The following is a 6,000-nucleotide window of genomic DNA, read 5'->3' on the forward strand; positions in this document are numbered from 1 at the left end:
AATTGAGAGGTGCTGATGGTTGAAAATACTCACTGTCTGTTTAAGAATTAGTGTAAGAAGAATGTAACACAGCTCACTAAGGATGTCTATGTCCGTTATGTGTCGAAATGATAATCTTTTGAAAATACTGGGCTAAATAAAATAGAATACTAAAATTAGTGCCTTCTATCTCTTATGCTTTTAATATGTCTGCTAGAAAATTTGAAATCACCTATGTGACTTTCATTTGTGATCCATATTATATTTCTTGAGTTAAGGATCTGTAAGAAACTTCAGAGGATACATTCACATTTAACTGCTTTTATTCTTCATTCTATTGCACATATATATGGCACTTCTACGAGTTATAAAAATCAACAATATATTACCTTTCTTTCTTTCTTTTCTTTAATTTTTTTTTTTAAATTTTAAATGGACACGATATCTTTATTTTGTTTATTTATTTTTGTGTGGTGCTGAGGATCCATCCCAGTGCCTCATACAAGCGAGGCAAGTGCTCTACCACTGAGCCACAACCCCAGTCCATTTTCTTTCCTTCCTTCCTTCCTCCCTCCCTCTCTCCCTCCCATTTGCTTTATCAGTTAAAAAACCATGAAGATTTGGAGACTGTATCCCACTTGCCAACTAACAAGTTGATTGTTTCACAGGGGCTGGCAGAAGACGTGGGTCTCCCGGGTCGGAGACTTTGTTACTCACTGCTCATGTCATCTGTAGCTTGAGCATCAGCACCTTGACATTGATTCCTCTTGCCTCCAAGTCCTGCCTGGGCAATGTGATGGACCTGGGTGGATGCTGTACATGCGGAAGCTTTGCGATACAGGTAAGGAAGCCAGAGCTGGGAGCATAGAACTTTTTGGAGCCAGGAGTAACCACTGTAGAAAGGGGCAAACAATTGAGTCTTTCTACCATGGTGAGAAGTTCTCCTGTCATCATACCTGCCTTGCTACTTAGTCACCTGGTGACCAGCTACAGAAGCTACTCCTGATCAGAAGACAGATAAGTCTTGTAATCTGGCCCATGCTACAAGAACTTGCACAGATGCATGACCCACAGTGGACTGCTTCTTCTAATTAAAGTCAGTTTCTTTGAAATAAAGGAGAAATGATCATTCGTATTTGTCTACATATTTACCATTTTTTTCTGCTCCTCTTCTTTTGTGAGACATCTAATTGCATCTACTATTACTTCACTTAAGCTGAACGACTTCCCTTAATATTTGCTGAAGTGAAAATCTGCTTATGACAGTTTTTGTGTATTGAAAATGTCTTTATTTCACTTTCATTTTTGAAAGATGCTTTAATTTTATATAAAATTCTAGGTAGCAATTATTCACCCAGCACTTCATAGATGTTGTCTCATTATTTTCTGATTAATATTGAATTGATGAGCAGATAGAGATCATTTTATTATAATTACTCTATAGATAACGTTTCTTTTTTCTTCACAGCTTTTACTATCTTTGGTGTTTGGAAATTTGACTGTGATGTGTCTTGATATGGTTTTATTTGTGTTAATCCTGACTGGAGTCCTTTGGGCATGTTAGATCTCTGAGTTGAACTACTTAACATCTGGAAATTTGGGGGCTATTATTTCTTCAAATACTTTTTTTTTCTGTACCATTATTTATCTTCTTTCGGGCTACTTGTATGTCAGACTGATATTATCACACAGATCACTGAAAATCTGTTCATCTTTTCCATCTTTTTTATCTGTGTGTTTCAGTTTGGGAGGTTTATATTTGAAATTACAAACATGACATTTTTAATTTTAAATAAAATGTAGTTTGCCCCTATGTTATGATTTGGATGTGAGGTGTCTCCCAAAAACTTCATGTGGAGACAATGCAAGAAGGTTTAGAGGACAAATGATTGGGTTGTGACAGCCTTAAGCCAATCATGAATTAACCACCTGGTGAGATTAATTGAGTGGTCATTAAAGGCAGGTGGGGGCGTGGCTGGAGGAGGTGGTTTTGGGGGCGTGGCTTTGGGGTATGTATTTTCTGTCTGGTGAGTGGAGACCTCTCTGTCCCCCTCCTGATCATCTTGTGAGCTTCTTCCCTCGGCCACACTCTTCCACCAGCATGTTCTACCTCACCTCGAGTTCCCGGGGAAGGAGCTGGATGTCCATGGACTGAAACCCCTGAAACCATGAGCCCTCAAATAAATGCTTCATCCTCTACATTTGTTCTTGTCAGGTCTTTTAGTCACAGCAGCAAAGAAGGTGACTAAAGCCCCCTAGGATCAGAAGCAAGATACAAATTCCTGCTTTTACTATTCTATTCCACTTAGTCCTGAAGTTCTAGTTAGACTAATTAGGCAATAAAAATAATAGAAGGTATTCAGATTGGAAAGGAAAGGGCTCGAGAGTGTGGCTCAGTGGTAGATATCACTCATCCAGCATGCCTGAGGCCCCGTCCAATCTCCAGCATCAGAAAAATAAACAACAGTGAGAACAATCAACAAACCAGAAATGAGTGATTAACATTCCGTGTGGTTAAAGATGACCTTCTTCCATGTGGAAAACTAAACATTACACAAACTTATAAAATTAATAAATTAATAAGCTATTAATTATAAGTAATAAAACACATTAATTCAACAAAATTTCAGGATATAAATAAATGCAAAAATCTATTGTATTTCTGTTCACTAATATGGATCAATCTGAAAAGGAAATTAATAAAATTAATTTTATTTACAGTAACATCAAAAAGAATAAAATTCTTGGGAATAATTTTAACCAAGAAGATAAAAGTCTTAGACTCAAAAAACAACATTTTTTGAAAGAAATTAAGGTAAACATAAATAAATAGAAAGAGATCGGAGTTCTTGGATTGGAAGACCTAATATGATTAAATGTTAAAATGTGGCTACTACTTGAAGGGATCTACAGATTTAATGCATTCTCTAGGAGAATCTCAATGGCATGTTGTGCAGAAATAGAAAACCCATCCCAAAAGTCATGTGAAACCTCAGATCCTGAAGACCCCCAAAAAATGTTGAAAAAAAATAACAACTCAGTGGTAGAGCACTTGTCTCACACATGTGAGGCACTGGGTTCAATCCTTAGCACCACATAAAAATAAGTACAAAAAAAAATCACAAAGTTGAAGGACTCATACCTCCTGATTCCGAAACCTATACAAAGCTATGGTAATCAAACAGCATAACCATGGCATAAAGATAGACATATAGACCAGTGGGACCTAATAGAGAGACCAGAAGTAAACCCTCAGATATATAATTATTTTAATAGGGAAATCAAGTTCATTCAATGGGAAAGGATAGTATTTTTCAGCAAATGGTGCTGGAAAAGCAAATATCCACATACAAAAGTTTGAAGTTGTAGGATTAGCTTATGCTATATATAATTTAAAAAAACACCTCAAAATGACCAAAGACTCAAATTTAAGAGCTGAAACTACAAAAACTCTTAGAGTAAAATGTTAGGGAATTTTCACATCAATGCACTTGGCAATGATTTCATGGATATGATGTAAAATGCACAGATAATAGTCATTTTTGACACTATGACAAAGTATCTGATGTGGGTTAACTTTATAAAGTGCAATAGTTTATTTGAGTCATGGTTTTGGATGCTGAGAGTCCAAACAGCTTAGTGCAAGCTGGTTGAGAGTCACAATTACAAGGGTCACAGAGGAGGAGCACATCACATATCCAAGCAGGAAGGAGACACACACACACACACGCACGCACGCACGCACGCACGCACACCAGGCTTTCTCCTTTTTTTAACAATCCTCTCATGAGAACTATGCAAGGGTTACACAAGACCTACTTTAATCTTCTGATACACACTCCCAATGATCCAAGGTCGTCTTTTCTTCCTGGGCTCTACATCTTAGGTTTCTACCATCTCCCGACATTGTAACCCTAATCCATGCTTCAACACATTGGTTCTTGGGTAACACGCAAACCACATCCATGCTACAGCAGTAGAAACATTGGACTTCATGAAAATTTAAAACATTTATTTATTAAAGGACCTTATCAACAGAGTGAAATGCCAACTCACAAAATGGGAGAAAATATTTGCAAATCACACATCTGAGAAGGGATTAATATTAAGAATATATAAAGAGCTTCTACCACTCAACAACAATTCAGCTCAAAAATGAGCAAAAGGCCTGAATAAGCATTTCTCCAAGAAAATCTATAACACATGGAAAGATCAACATCATGAGTTATTAGGGAAATATAAATCAAAAGCAGAATGAAATACATTACACACTCACAAACATGCAGAACCAAGACAACAACAACAGAAAATAACGTGTTGGTAAGGATGAGTTGAAACCTGAGGTTTGACACATGCTGAGGAAATGTAAAAAGGTGCAGCCATCACGTGCCACTTGACAGTTTCTCAAGAACACAGCCAGGTATGGTAGCCCACACCTGTAAATCCCAGCAGCTCAGGAGGCTGAGGCAGGAGGATCACAAGTTCAAGGCTAGCCCCAGCAACTAAGCAAGGCCCTGAGCAACTTTTAAATTTTGAAACCCTGTCTCAAAATAAAAAATACAAAGAGCTGGGGATATGACTGAGTGGTTGAGCACCCCTGGGTTCAATCCCCTGGACAAGAAAAAAAAAATGGTAGATACAGACTCACCATACGATACAGAAATTCCACTCATAGATGTATTCCCAAGAACAGGCACTCAGATATTTGTGCACCAATGTTCATAGCATTCTTGACAAGAGTCAAAAGATGTGCACCAATGTTCATAGCATTCTTGACAAGAGTCAAATGATGAACAGAGAGGCCAAATGTTGTATATCCACACAACGCAGTGCTCTTCAGACTCTCTAAAAAATGAAACTATAATACACCATGGCAAGTCTGGAGCTTAAAAACATCCTAAGTGAAGTGAACCAGACAGCAAAGGACAAGTATCATGTGACTCCACTTGACAGTCACCTGGAATAAGCAGATTGACAGAGATTCAAAGTAAGTAGAGGCCCCAGGGTTTGAGGGAGGGGAATGTGGAATTATTGTTTAGCTTTTACAGTTTCTGTTTGAATAAGAAAAAAAATTCTGGAATGGGTCCACATTGTGAACATTTTTAATGCCACTGAATTAATTGTCTACTTCAAGATGTTAGAACTTTTTTTTTTTTTAAAGCTGAACTGGGATTGCTAACTTTTACTTTGCAAGAGAGAACACTGGGAAAGAATTTCCAAACTACCATCACGGTCGTAATTAAAGAAAGAATAGTTGAAGTCACCCCCAAAGGAGGAAAGATGTATTCTCAGCATCTCAGACTAAAGATGGCTTCTTCACCGTCCAGACAGTTGGTGACCTTGCTTCGACTTTGACATTTTCCTTGGGCCTGATAAAGAATGTTTTCTGTGCCTCTTCACATCTGTGGGCAGACATTTTGGAACGGCTGTTCACCTCGACAAGGTATTTGGAGGGTGGATGACATCAGGGTCATTTTCTGGTGACAGAGCCAGGAGCAGTGCCTGACAGACAATGTGGTCTAACTTCCTTATATTATCCCTGGAATATAGGCTCGTTATTTTATGCTGAGAAATTCAGATGTCATTTTTCACAATAATCTGATATTTTGTGATTTTCAGGGAAGAAAGGAGTATTCTAGAAACACTCTCCGATAACATTGCCATCTTTCACAATGACCAGATAGCATTTGTGCAACTCGAAAATTCAAAAAGAGAGCTCAATTTGAGGCTGTGGAGTTGAAACTGTCACTTTCATTTTTAAATGTCATTTCCTCAAACCTGAAAGAAACTTCCCCCGGGATCTTCAAAGTCAGCTTCTTGTGGCAGTGTCACCCTATTTTTTTTTTAATTTTGTTTAATTTTCACGCTTTCTAAGAGGAAAAAGAGGAGAATGTGAAGTGATCCGTTTTTGTTTTGATTTGACTGTTTTCAGCTGTGGTGGGCTATCTTTGTCAGATGCTAAGATGCTAACACAGATCTGTCAGGAAGTACTGCAACAAGTCACCATGTCTTTGTTAGAAT

This window comes from Urocitellus parryii, unplaced genomic scaffold, assembly GCF_045843805.1.
Source record: "Urocitellus parryii isolate mUroPar1 unplaced genomic scaffold, mUroPar1.hap1 Scaffold_229, whole genome shotgun sequence".
Lineage (NCBI taxonomy): Eukaryota > Metazoa > Chordata > Mammalia > Rodentia > Sciuridae > Urocitellus > Urocitellus parryii.